General features: G+C 35.6%; 1 protein-coding gene and 1 long non-coding RNA gene across 7 annotated transcripts in view; one reads left to right on the top strand and one right to left on the bottom strand.

Annotated features, from left to right (window-relative positions):
- Nucleotides 1–14,768, top strand: part of nmo (serine/threonine-protein kinase nemo) — a 210,611-nt gene that overhangs the window by 105,933 nt on the left and 89,910 nt on the right. The window lies entirely within an intron of this gene.
- LOC143264266 (uncharacterized) overlaps nucleotides 8,400–14,768 on the bottom strand; it is a 128,632-nt gene continuing 122,263 nt past the window's right edge. Inside the window, exon 3 of the long non-coding RNA XR_013037861.1 lies at nucleotides 8,400–8,565. This is a non-coding gene — a long non-coding RNA (uncharacterized LOC143264266). The remainder of the gene's footprint in view (nucleotides 8,566–14,768) is intronic.

Raw genomic sequence — 14,768 nt, forward strand, 5'->3', positions numbered from 1 at the left:
AAACCATGTTTTTGGGAATATCTCCGGAACAAAAGAAGATAATTGAATTCTTTTTTTTGTAAATTGTTCGTCTTTAGATAGGAAATTTTTGTGCGTAAAAAAATTTCAGGAAACTTTATTTGTTTAAATAATATTTAAAAAATTCATCATTTTTGTTTAAATTTTTGCACTAAATGTTGATCTACTTTTTTGCAACTTCGTGTACGTAAACTATGGACAAAAATAGAGGATACGTGTTTTTGGAATTTGTTGTTTGTTGCAATGTTTATTAAATATATAATTTAACATCACCTCCTGTGAAGAGGGGTAATCAGCATTTTTATTAAAAATATCATTATTTTTACAATCCTTTACATTATTTTAGAGATTTTATACCTCTATATATGCCGTTAATTGATTTCTGAATAATTATTGCAAGTGTCACAGGTATGAGCGTGTCGCGGTTATGATTAACGCGCGTCATAAGGAACATAGGCTTTTATGGCCAATACTGCTTTTATACTTTTACAGGCGTAAAGACTTCATTCTAAATAAAATATTTAGAACTTTTGGAAACATTGGGATTTTTTAAGAAACACAGAAAATAAAAATAAATTAAATTATTTTTTAACAATATTGGCCATAAAAGCCTATGTTCCTTACGGCGATGATTGTAACCGCGTCACGCTCATACCTGTGACGCTTACAATAATTGTTCAGAAATCAATTAACGGCATATGAAGAGGTATAAAATCGCTAAAATAATGTAAAAGATTGTAAAAATAATGATATTTTTAATAAAAATGATGATTACCCCTCTTCACAGGAGGTGATGTTAAATTATATATTTAATAAACATTGCAACAAACAACAAATTCCAAAAACACGTATCCTCTATTTTTGTCCATAGTTTACGTACACGAAGTTGCAAAAAAGTAGATCAACATTTAGTGCAAAAATTTAAACAAAAATGATGAATTTTTTAAATATTATTTAAACAAATAAAGTTTCTTGAAATTTTTTTACGCACAAAAATTTCCTATCTAAAGACGAACAATTTACAAAAAAAAGAATTCAATTATCTTCTTTTGTTCCGGAGATATTCCCAAAAACATGGTTTCAACCCCCAACTTCGAGGGCTATTTTCACCCCTTCAGTGTGAACGATTGCCGATAAAAAAAAATACGTGTCAAATATTTTTTTGAGAACTATCTTTCACATAAGTTTCATTAAAATCGGTGTGTCGCGGTTCGATATGTTTCCTTGTAAATTAAAGATTCTTTTCCTCTCGATCTTTTCCATTATGTCTAAAATAATTTATCGGTTTATCACAAAAATTTAAGCGTTTAAAAGTTGGGAGAAGGAAATAATTCTTTGTCGAAGAGATTTCAGGTGTTTCTGTTTTTCACTCGTCCCCTCCTCGAGCTTGTTAGGTTGACGCGGTCGGAGTTTATTTAAGATACAGCACGCTATAACGGTTCGCGAGTCGCGAAAGCGGATTTTAGAAGCGAGTTTGGCGAAGCAGCGAACCGAAGCCCGGTTAAAAGTCGTGGGCGCCGCCTCGACGCCTTATTAAAAAGTTCTATTCGGGGCCCGTTAAATCTGCTGGAAGTTTAATGGAGACAGCTAAAAAAGTGTCCTCAAAATATCTTGCATTCGACGCATGGTTCCTTGTAAAAATGACATGAATATATTGTTAGAGATTCGACATGGTTCGATATTAGAGATTAACATGGTTCGACACTAGAGATTAACATGATTCATAATATCTGATTATCGAAGAAAGAGCTTCGATCGTGTTAGATAAAAAAGTTGGAACGAAGGGAATTATTTGAAAGGTAGATTCGAGGCGTGGCTTACGGAACAAGTTGATTGTTCATCTAGGTGAACCCTCCATCCGGTTTCGTAAGGGCGGTGAACGAAGCGTGCAGTCGAATCATCTGATACCATCCGTTCCATCCTGTTTTCCTCTTTCAGTCTTTCACCCTCTTCGTTTCTTCGCCACGGCTTTTTCTCCGCTCCTCCGGAGCAGTCTGCAACTATACCGAGTCACGTTCTGTTCTTATTTCCTCGTTCCTTCGGACGCATTCTTGATACATCGCTGCTCTTCCAAGGTTTGATACTTTTGCCATCTGGACATTTTATGAGTTGGGGAATTGGGGACTTGGGGAGACGAGGGGAATTTGGAATTTTGGGATTTGAGAAGTTGGTGATTTGGGGTGTTGGAAATTTGGGGAATTTGGAATTTGGAGGATTTGGAATTTGGGGAATTTGGAATTTGGAGGATTTAGAATTTGGGGAATTTGGAATTTGGAGGATTTGGAATTTGGGGAATTTGAAATTTGAGGAATTTGGAATTTGAGGAATTTGGAATTTGAGGAATTTGGAATTTGAGGAATTTGGAATTTGAGGAATTTGGAATTTGGGGAATTTGGAATTTGGGGAATTTGGAATTTGGGGAATTTGGAATTTGAGGAATTTGGAATTTGAGGAATTTGGAATTTGGGGAATTTGGAATTTGAGGAATTTGAAACTTGGAGGATTTGGAATTTGGGGAATTTGGAATTTGAGGAATTTGAAATTTGGGGAATTTGGAATTTGGGGAATTTGGAATTTAGAGAATTTGGAATTTGGAGAATTTGGAATTTGGGGAATTTGGGGAATTTGGAATTTGGAGGATTTGGAATTTGGAGAATTTGGAATTTGGAGGATTTGGAATTTGGAGAATTTGGAATTTGGGGAATTTGATAACTAATTTAAAGTAACTCGTGTTGACCTCTTTATCTATGATCTTCTCAACCCTTGTATCAGTCAGTGTTAAAAAAAACTTCAAATGTTAAACACATTTTGAATTTAGCAATCTTTAAGTAATTGCAATCCGTAATGAAGGGGTTAATTAATTATAATTGCAATTTTTTATAAAAACACAAGAGTGTTAGGCTGTAAAGTACTTGTTAAATATATTCCACTAACCTTGACCAACTTTAATTCATTACTTTGCAAGCTACGAATCTTTATATGAAAGAAAGTTTTGAAAAGAAGTTGTATTAATAAAGAGGTTAAAAAGGAAAAGGAGAAGAATCGAAGCAAATGTCTGACGACCGCGACAACGAGCATCGATCGTACAGGATTAGCATCGGCCTAAGTGGCAGCTACGTATTTACACGAATAAGCCTCGACTTAACTTTCGTCTAACTAGTTTAAACTTCAACCTCGACGAAACTGTTAGGCACACGCGTACGCGTTAACGCGAGAGGGAAGAGAGACGCTACCTCAACGGTTACGGCATAATAGAGCTGTTGGATCTCCTAGTTGCTTGGATCTTCATAAATCTTTTTGACAATTCGATATTTAAATGCTTAAAATTTCAGATGCTCAATTTCTGGAATTGAAGTATTATCACGTTCTTAAATATCTGAATAAAATAAAATATCTTTCCAAATTGCCAAATTTCTAGATTTCTAAATATTCAAATTTCTAAGCTGACAAATATAGAAATTTCTAATTCTCCAAATTCTCTGAATTCTCCAAATTCCCTAAATTCTCAAAATTCTCAAATTCCCCAAATTCCAAATTTACCGAATTCCAAATTCCCCAAATTCGAAATTCCCCAAATTGCAATTTCTCTAAATTCCAAATTCCCCAAGTTCCAAATTCCTCAAATTCCAAATTCCTTAAATTCCAAATTCCTCAAATTCCAAATTCCTCAAATTCCAAATTCCTCAAATTCCAAATTCCTCAAATTCCAAATTCCCCAAGTTCCAAATTCCCCAAATTTCAAATTCCTCAAATTCCAAATTCCTCAAATTCCAAATTCCTCAAATTCCAAATTCCTCAAATTCCAAGTTCCCCAAGTTCCAAGTTCCCCAAGTTCCAAATTCCCCAAGTTCCAAATTCCTCAAATTCCAAATTCCTCAAATTCCAAGTTCCCCAAGTTCCAAGTTCCCCAAGTTCCAAGTTCCCCAAGTTCCAAATTCCCCAAGTTCCAAATTCCTCAAATTCCAAATTCCTCAAATTCCAAATTCCCCAAGTTCCAAATTCCTCAAATTCCAAATTCCTCAAATTCCAAATTCCCCCAATTCCAAATTCCCCAAATTCCAAATTCCCCAAATTTCAAATTCCCCAAATTCCCCAAATTCAAAATTCCCCAAATTCAAAATTCTCCAAATTCCAAATTCCCCAAATTTCAAATTCCCCAAATTCCAAATTTCCCAAATTCCAAATTCCCCAAGTTCCAAATTCCTCAAATTCCAAATTCCCCAAATTCCAAATTCCCCAAATTCCAAATTTGGTTAGCGATGAAAAAAGTTATCGGTATTGATTAATAAAAATGGTTAATTTACTGTTTCGGTAAATACGTTTAGTTTTCCCATAAGAGCTCACGGGGTTTCATGAAATGAAGGGGCGAGAGTGAGTGACAGGAGTGGCTCCGATATGCCAGTAAATCAAGCTAACGAGCTGTAATCGATCGTGCGTTCCTTCGTCGTGTAAGTTCGAGCGGCTGTCTACCGAGCCAATTATAAATTATCGCCTACTATGCATAATCGACGGTATTAATTATCGGCCCTCTCGTCTTCTTCTTCTACCAACGAAAATCGACCAATTCACCGAATCTCAACCCTTTAACTACCTATACTTCAATAAAGACACTACATATAATTCCCTGTTTTTTATCTTCCAGCTATTTAATTACCTTTTACATATTCTTTAACTATCACACTTCATTTCTTATTTTAAAATTAATTATCAGTATTTAATTATTATTTTGTTGATATTATTTAGGTATCATCTTTTGTTATCTTTAAATTATTTAAAGATAATTTGAATTATTTAAATTATTTAAGTTATGTTTTGATGTTTTTTATATTTTATCCTAAAATTATTTCAATGACTATTTTTTATATTTCATCCTAGAATTATTTCAATTATTTTAAATTATTTAATTATTGTTTTTTTAATATTCTTTAGCTATCTTATTTTATTTATTACCTTCGCATTATTTAACTATTGTTGTAACATTTTTAGCTATTATATCTTATCCTTTATTTTTAAATTACTTCTTCCAATAAAATATTTTTCTGATATTCATTAAGAGTTTCTCTTTATTTTTTATCCTTAAATTATTTTTTCAACTAAAACATTTTTTTAATATTCATTAACAGTCTCTCTTTATTTTTCATCCTTAAATTATTTCTTCGACCAAAACATTTTTTTAATATTCATTAACAGTCTCTTTATCTTTAAACTTTAAATTACTTCTTCAACTAAAACATTTTCCAATATTCATCAACTATCACTCTTTATCCTCCATCTTTAAATTACTTCTTCTACTATAAAATTTTCCCAATATTAATCAACTATCACTCACTATCTCCCATCTTCTAAATTCTTTTTTAACTACAATGTTCCTTGCATACTCTGATTAGAAAAAGTTGGCGGAACGAAATTCCAGGATCTTAATTCCAGCCAGTCGGATATACGAAGTTTCTTTTCTCTTTTCCGTTGCATAAGACTTGAAAAGACGAATATCGTCGAATTCTGCTCGGTCATGGTTCCTCCCGTTTAAAAGGAAAGTAGCTCGTCGAACAACAAAACGCGAATTTTGCTTGGTAATCTTGATTAGACCAAACTCGTTTCTCAATGACTAAGAGATTCGTAGGTAAATGAGTGTTCATCAAATAACGGGACTTCGAATAACTGCTTCATAAACTATCTCTATTTGCTTAAATTATATGAACATAAATTGGGAAATTATATTAACCTTCTGCACTCGATGGCATTGTTATTATTTACAAACAGCTTCTTTAAAACTTGCTTATTAAAAATGATTTCTTTTGAGATTTCACTCATAATTTCCACTATTGTCTAACTGTGTTTATGTGTCACATGTAGAATATTATACAACTAGTTAAAAAATGGTTATTTCAAATTATTGTATTAGATCAAATGGGGACTGGGAGTTAACTCTTGTGCTAACCTTCTGCACTTGATGGTATTATTATTTGCAAACAGCTTTTTTAAAACTTGCTTATTAAAAATGATTTCTCTTGAGGTTCCACTGATAATTTCCATTATTGTCTAACTGTGTTTATGTATCACATGTGGAATATTATAAAACTAGTTAAAAAATGCTTATTTCAAATTATTGTATTAGATCTAATGTGGACTGCGATTCACCTCTCGAGCTCAAAGAATTAAAACACCTCTTTGCATTAGAGAAAGTGGTATAAACAAACATGGACCCAAATATGTCCACTTATAAAATCACATCGAATCACCAACATAAAAACTATGAGAAAATTATTTACAAGATGAATCACCACAAATTTTTCACTGAAAGCCGGTCACATAATTTGCCTACTAGACAATTTATCCTGGAACAAACTGTCTCTAATCCCCCACTAAAAGTAATACTCAGTCGAAGAGTCAATTACTACTTATTCAACAAGGTTGCCAATAATTAGCTCTAAACTGATCAAGTTACCCAAAAAGTCCAAAAGAAATATGTTCGATTCAAATAAATCGATCGGAAATCAACGAAGCGGTCAGGATATCTGTAAAACGCGTCAAACTCTCCTCGTCCGCGCGAAACGTGTCGCTAATTAATATTCATCGTCAGCTTCCGATCCTGATTTCATCGAGCAAGGCGTCGATTATAAATTATCTGCGAGGCCCGCGATCGTGCTTCACCGATCAGGTGGATCGTTACGAAAATACAAGATTTCGTTTCTATCGATTGCCGCTAATGGGACGGCTTAATCTGATCGCGAATAAATTAACGGTGTCCCCTTATGGGACACCGTGGGGGCCCGCGTGTGCCGCGGAAAACCGGATCGATTTCACGGGACTTTATTACCGCGTCGTTATCGGCGCCTCTAATTGCGCTCATAATTAATCCAAGCATTTTTGCGTCCCGAGTCGAGGCGAGCCGTTGCTCGCTCGCTTGGTAATTAAATTGAGAGTGCCTCGTTGATCCTATCGCCGTAATAATGTCGCGGAAAACACACCGACCCTAGGGTGCAGCATTAACGGTCCTATTCTTTTCTCCTTTTTAACCAGGAAGCGATGGATTCCATTTTTTTCTTCTCTTTTTCGTGTGTTGTCGCTGGAGCTGATTTTGCTTTGTTCTCGAGGAGGAGGGTTGTACGGGGTGCTTGTAATTATGGGCTGACTAGGGATTTTGTCTGCGTATGGTTAGTTTTACTGGAGATGACGTGTGCTTAGTGTGATTAACTCCTTCCCGTGCCATTTATTTAACAGACGCGTCAATCAAGACTAACTATTCGAGGCTATAACATTAAAACAAACAAAGAAAATTCAAATGTTGTGAGTATTTTATATTTAGGGATCCTTGATAATGCAACTTATAGTTGGACCTAAATTTGAAGTTGAAGAATGTTCAAAGTTTGAGTAAGGTTTGTCACATTTCGGCTGTAAGTACGTCACGAGTGAGACTGGTCAAAGCATGGGAAGGGGTTAAGAGGGTTTGAAAATTTTGAGGTTTGGGTATTTGGTGAGGTGGGAATTTGGGAACGTGGGAGCGTCGGAACGTGGGAATTTCGAGATCTGAGAATGTTGGGACGTGGGAATTTAGGAGAGTGAGAATTTGGAGATATGGGAACTGGGGAATGTGAGAACTTGGGGGTGTGGGAATTGGGGAATGTAGGAATTGGGGGATGTGGGAATTGGGGGATGTGGGAATGGGAGGATTTGGGAATTTGGGGATTTGGGAATTGGGGAATGTGGGAATTGGGGAATGTGGGAATTGGGGAATGTGGGAATTGGGGAATGTGAGAATTGGGGGATGTGGAAATTGGGGGATGTGACAATTGGGGGATTTGGGAATTGGGGTATGTGGAATTGGGGAAAGTGGAAATTGGGGAATGTGGGAATTGCGGAATGTGGAATTGGGGAATGTGGGAATGGGGGAATGTGGGAATTGGGGGATTTGGGAATTTGGTGATTTGGGAATTGGGGAAAGTGGAAATTGGGGAATGTGGAATTGGGGAATGTGGGAATTGGGAAATGTGGGAATTGGGGAATGTGAAATTGGGAAGTGTGAGAATTGGGGAGAGTGGGAATTTGGGGTCGTGGAAATTTTGAAACGTGAAAGTTTGGGGATGTTAGAAATTGGAAATGTGGGAATTTGGAGACCTGGAAATTTGACAAATGAGAATTGGGGAATATGGGAATTGGTGGAATGTGAGTATTTGTTATTCAAGCAAGTTGCAAATTGCAATTTCTCAAATTTGCAAATTCAAAGATAAAAAAATGTTTAATTTACAGGATTAAAATATTTCCTCAGTTAAAAATTCGTTTCCTTAGAAATATACCTAAGTACCCAAATAAATGTACCTACCTGCGTTTCCTTGAAATCAATCGCAAATATAAGATTGCCTAAAGTTTTATCGTTGCTTCGATTCGAGAGTCCGAATGAACGGGATTGGCCAGCCGAAACCCCTGCGATGGCCTCCCACCATTTCCCGGCAATGCGGAAGCCGTAACCTCAGTCTCAAGGTCATCGATGCAGCTCAAGGTCAGGGTCTTTTTGCTCCTGCCTCCCTCCGTCTCGATCCTTGCCAATTCCTGCGACATAATCGACTAATTATCTTTCTTTTTCTACCTCTTTTGTACCACTTTTATCCAATTACTTTGACTGCATCGTAATTAAATTTCTAATTAAATAAAAGTGGAAAATTAGAGGTAAGACTACCATGAAAACTGATCATTTTTCTCTGACTTTGTCACTCTGAGTGGTTTGGTATTTGTAGAGAAACTTGACATAAATCGAGTTTTGATTCAAGGGTTGTAGTGACGGGGATGATAATATTACTTGTGTTCCCACGGTTGTCATTTTTTATTGGGGTTATGTGGAGATAAAGAAGGGAAATTCTTTGGTAAACTGTTATAAAGTTTACACTGGGCTTTTGACTTGATTCGAGTGCGACGTATCTAATCGTTACTGATAACGTTCGGGTAACAACCCCTGTCTTAATACAATGCATCAACTATTTTATAAGACCACCTGTCCAGAAACTACCTCACTATTAGTATTTCGTAAACGAACACGAAAGTTGAACAGTCTGAATAAATTTTCGTATACTTTATTCACATGTGATGAAATGAAGTACAACATACATCTTCTACATAATTTTTAATAATTTATTTTCTTATTGAAAAGTTCCGTTAGATAAACTGTTAGTAGTCAGACAAAACATTGTGATACAATTCACTGAAAAATTCTTTGCAGTTACAGTCCACCATTGTGAAAATTTAAAAAATTTGATACTAAACCTGTTATGACAATTCGTATGTCTAAATATCCAAAGTGAAGTACACCTGAACATTATACTGTCGTACAATACCCTACGTTACTGAATGCTATAGTACCTTATACTATTGAATACTACAATATCCTACATTTAAATTTTAAAAACCGACCTAACACAAAGACGAGTCAACTCATGATCGGTTATGAACACCCAACAGCTCCAAAAGACTCGTAACACTAAAATGTGTTTTTACTCAGAATCCTCCATGCACTACACTAATGCAACAGGTGAAAAGAATCACGAAAACGAAGGCAAGTGAAAAAAGAAGGAATGCGTCTCAATCTGAATGAAGTATTTGGACGCCAAAGCGATCGGAACGCAATCGAGATACAATCTGAATAAACGAACGCGTATATTGTTTTCGATTGAACCGACGCCGATGAATGATTGATTCGATCGAGAACAAAATGCGACGGTTTGATGGAAGCCGAGGTCAAACCATCAAGTGCATTTTTAACCGCGGGTCACGGCGCTGCGAGCTTAAACAAATTCATCAATAATGGAGGCTGGTGCACGCTCGACCGAGCGTCAAATCTGCTCGAAATCGTCCGACGTTTTGTTTTATCGTGCGTCGATGATAGTTGATCAGAGAGTCGTTCATTTCAAATGTTTCTGGAAACGAAATGCGTTGCGGGGAAAGAAGTTTTCGGTGGGTTAGTTGCTCATGAATTGGTTGGTGTACATTATACAATAAAGAATTGGCCTCTAGGTGGGAATTTCGTGACGTGGAAATTTCGGGTCGTGGGAATTTTGAGACGTGGGAGTTTCGGGACGTGGGAATTTTGAGACGTGGGAGTTTCGGGACGTGGAAATTTCGGGTCGTGGGAGTTTCGGAACGTGGGAATTTTGAGATGTGGGAATTTCGGGGCGTGGGAGTTTTGGGACGTGGGAATTTTGAGATGTAGGAGTTTCAGGACGTGGGAATTTCGGGACGTGGGAATTTCGGGACGTGGGAGTATCGGAACGTGGGAATTTTGAGATGTGGGAATTTCGGGGCGTGGGAGTTTTGGGACGTGGGAATTTTGAGACGTGGGAGTTTCGGGACGTGGAAATTTCGGGTCGTGGGAGTTTCGGAACGTGGGAATTTTGAGATGTGGGAATTTCGGGGCGTGGGAGTTTTGGGACGTGGGAATTTTGAGATGTAGGAGTTTCAGGACGTGGGAATTTCGGGACGTGGGAATTTCGGGACGTGGGAGTATCGGAACGTGGGAATTTTGAGATGTGGGAATTTCGGGGCGTGGGAGTTTTGGGACGTGGGAATTTTGAGACGTAGGAGTATCGGGACGTGGGAATTTCGGGACGTGGGAGTTTCGGAACGTGGGAATTTTGAGACGTGGGAATTTCGGGGCGTAGGGGTTTCGGGACGTGGGAATATTGAGACGTGGGAGTTTCGGGACGTGGGAGTTTCGGAATGTGGGAATTTTGAGATGTGGGAATTTCGGGGCGTGGGAGTTTTGGGACGTGGGAATTTTGAGACGTAGGAGTTTCGGGACGTGGGAATTTCGGGACGTGGGAGTTTCGGAATGTGGGAATTTCGGGGCGTGGGAGTTTTGGGACGTGGGAATTTTGAAACGTAAGAGTTTCGGGACGTGGGAATTTCGGGACGTGGGAATTTTGAGACGTGGGAGTTTCGAAACGTGGGAATTTGGGGACGTGGGAGTTTCGGAACGTGGGAATTTTGGGATGTGGGAGTTTCAGGACGTGGGAATTTTGAGACTTGAGGATTTTGGGACGTGGGAATTTCAGGACGAGGGAATATCGGGACGTGGGACTGATAAAGCGAATCATTGAAAATTGTCAATATCTATTTACACGCTATCAACAATATATTACACCATACCCAAAAGGTTAATTACCTATGTCGACGCATTACAAATCCACACAAGTTCCATGAAATTCATACAAACCGGATATCATTATAAATGTAAAATCATACGCAAATTCATATTGCGTTTGTGTACAAGTTTTAACGCGAATAAGGCGTCGAGATGTCCCGTCACGCGTAAGTCATCGCGATCTCGAATTAATATCGCTCGGATCGTTTAATTAAACGCCGATTAAAGCTGAACCGGTCGCGATAATATTCGCCCTTCCAACCCCTCCGTCGAACGGGGTTGAATTTGTACTCGTTTCATTGTTACGCTATCGATCTGATCGCGTTAATAGACTACGATCATTAATTACGCGTGTTTTGTTCAATTATACCGCGATTAGATAATACGGTGTGTGATAAGATCCATCGAATCGACCGCTGAATTAAATTAATAGCTAGCGATATGGGGATGAATTCCGAAATACGTGGATATAGGAATATTTGTACGAGTTGTTGTAATAGTTTATATTTGAATTTGGGGGACGACAAATTTATATTTGGGGGATGAGATGAACCTTTGAGATGAGGATATTTTGAATTTAAGGAGATGTGCAAGATTGGAACATTTTTGGCATCTTGTTGTATTTGAAATGTAGGAATGTATTGAACCTAAAGATATGTTCATCATTGGAGTACTTGGGTTCTTGGTACATTTAAAGTGTATGGATATATAGGACCTAAGAATAGGTTTACCATTAGAGTACTTAGGTTTTTGATACATTTGAAATGTAGGAATGTATTGAACCTAAAGATGTGTTCATCATTAGAGTACTTGGAATCTTGGTACATTTGAAACGTATGGATATAATAGGACCTAAGAATAGGTTTATCATTAGAGTACTTAGGTTCTTAGTACATTTGAAATCTAGGAGTATATAGAACTTAAGGATATGTTCAACCTTGCACTATTTAAGATCTTGATGTATTTGAAATCTAGAAATATTTAGAATATAAGAATATGTTCCACCTTGAATTATATGGAATTTTAGTGTATTTGAAATCCAGGGATATTTAGAATGTAAGGATATGTTCAACCTTGAACTATTTAAGATCTTGATGTATTTGGAGTCTGCAAATATTTAGAATATAAGGATATGTTCCACCTTGAATTATATGAGATCTTAATGTATTTGAAATTCAGGAATATTTTGAATTTAAGGATATGTTTAATCTTGAACTATTTAGATCATTATGTACATGGCACCTAAGAAAATTTAAAACCTAAAGACATATTCAATCTTAAACTATTTGGAATCTAATTATATTTAACATCTAGCACATTTACAATCTAATAACATATTCAACCTTGAACTCTATATAACCTCCATGAATTCAAAATTCTACCACATTCTAAGGTAAGATTCCAAGATCCAAGAATACACAAGTCGCACTAATATTTATGACAAACCTAGGCATAATAATTTAAACTTAAACAGTGTCCTTCTCTACACAACAAACGCACATGTTTCCCTTATTACATTGTTCATTAAACATACCACCATTAGCCTGTTTTTAATAATAGAAGATAACAATGCTACCATGTGATAGGTTTAATTAAACGGTGACTAATTAAAGCTCCACCGGTGCTTTTGCAAATAATGGTCGGCCCTGTTTTATCCTACCGTCATCGACTTTGTTCTACGATACAAATAGGCGTAGCGACCTGCGCGATATTTAATTAAAACGTTAAGCGAATCGAGAGTGGGTTAGATAAGATAAGTTTGGTTTGACGTGACACGCGATTAGTTGAAATTTCATTAGAAACTACTCTTTGATGTTTCTATCAATAGTTCGAGCTGTTTCCTGATTTTTCTTTCGTTTTTATTATTAAATTACTGTTTGTGTATAATTTGTTTCAAGTAAATTTATTTTAAGCAAATTTAAATTTCAAATAAATTTATTTTAAGCAAATTTAAGTTTCAAGTAAATTTATTTTAAGCAAATTCAAGTTTCAAGTAAATTTATTTTAAGTAAATTTAAATTTCAAATAAATTTAAGTTTCGAGTAAATTTAAGTTTCAAGTAAATTTATTTTAAATAAAATTAAGTTTCAAGTAAATTTATTTTAAGCAAATTTAAGTTTCAAGTAAATTTATTTTAAATAAAATTAAGTTTCAAGTAAATTTATTTTAAGCAAATTTAAGTTTCAAGTAAATTTATTTTAAGCAAATTTAAGTTTCAAGTAAATTTATTTTAAGCAAATTTAAGTTTCAAGTAAATTTATTTTAAGCAAATTCAAGTTTCAAGTAAATTTATTTTAAGTAAATTTAAGTTTCAAGTAAATTGCACCTCTTTAAAGATTAATTTTTTTATCAAGTGCTTAAGTTTGCTATTTCGACTTCCTAACTAAAATTTCTAATTCTTACTGATTCTTGATATGATATTTTTCAAATAAAAAGGCAAAAGCGATATTCATCGCAGGATACAAAATATGAAAAATAATAAAGCTTCGAAGGAAAGGAAGAATGCAAATGCGAATGCAAATGCGTTCAACTCGAAAAAAGGTGTTAAACGAAAGGGAAGGCGATTAAAAGGCGAAGAGTATCGCGGAGGTAAATTAGTGGAGGCAGTCGCATGGTGTTATGTGCGCCTTCAGGGTCGTTCTACTCGAAATCCGTGGCCTTACTTCCGTTATGCTTGGCAGGCCGAGTGCGTTGACCCTTTTCGAAGGTCGTCGTACCTTTGTTCGTTCGTGACTCTCCTCTGTGAATCGGGCTTAATCTCTCAACGGACCCGACGCACTCTGATAACGCAATCGCCCTTTACAAATTTACCAAAAAATAATTGCGCTTTCAACGGTGCCTTCACTATCGTTTCATAGTCTCGTTGATTATTCATTGAATCAATGGTATATGATAAGTAAATAATTGTTTGCTAAATTGGTAGTTGTTGAGAAACAATAATTAAGTCGATAATAAGAATTGGTTAATTATTGCTATTTACACTGTAATTTGTCAGGTGCGTCATACAGAATTAATCACAGGTATAATATTAAAACAGATGAAGAAAATTGAAATGTTACATCAATTAGGTATTATGCAATTGATCATACAAGTTATAATTGGATTTCAAATTGAAATCTATTAAAAATTCGAGTAAAATTGCAGCTGTAAGTGACGCAAAGAGTGCGTCACGAGACTCGTCAAAAGAGTACAAAGAATTAAGTCAATAATAGATAAATAATAATAAAGTTGACCATAACAAAATAATAATAAAATTGACCATAACATAATGTATTTGGGTAAAATTGATTGCAGCTATGACGCAAAGAGTGCGTCATGAGACTCGTTAAAACAGTACAAAGAATTAAGTCAATAATAGCTAAATAATAATAAAGTTGACTATAACAAAATAATAATAAAATTGACCACAACAAAATAATAATAAAGCTGACCATAAGAAAATAATAATAAAATCTCAAATAACAAAATAATAATAATTAAATCTTACTTAGTATAATGACATAAATTATATATTACATACAGTATTTATATACATTCATAAAATCATTATACTATTATTATTATACACAATAATATATAAACAGCAGTACGCATATGATATGTAGGAACATCAATAACACAC

The sequence above is a fragment of the Megachile rotundata genome, chromosome 4, assembly GCF_050947335.1.
Source record: "Megachile rotundata isolate GNS110a chromosome 4, iyMegRotu1, whole genome shotgun sequence".
Lineage (NCBI taxonomy): Eukaryota > Metazoa > Arthropoda > Insecta > Hymenoptera > Megachilidae > Megachile > Megachile rotundata.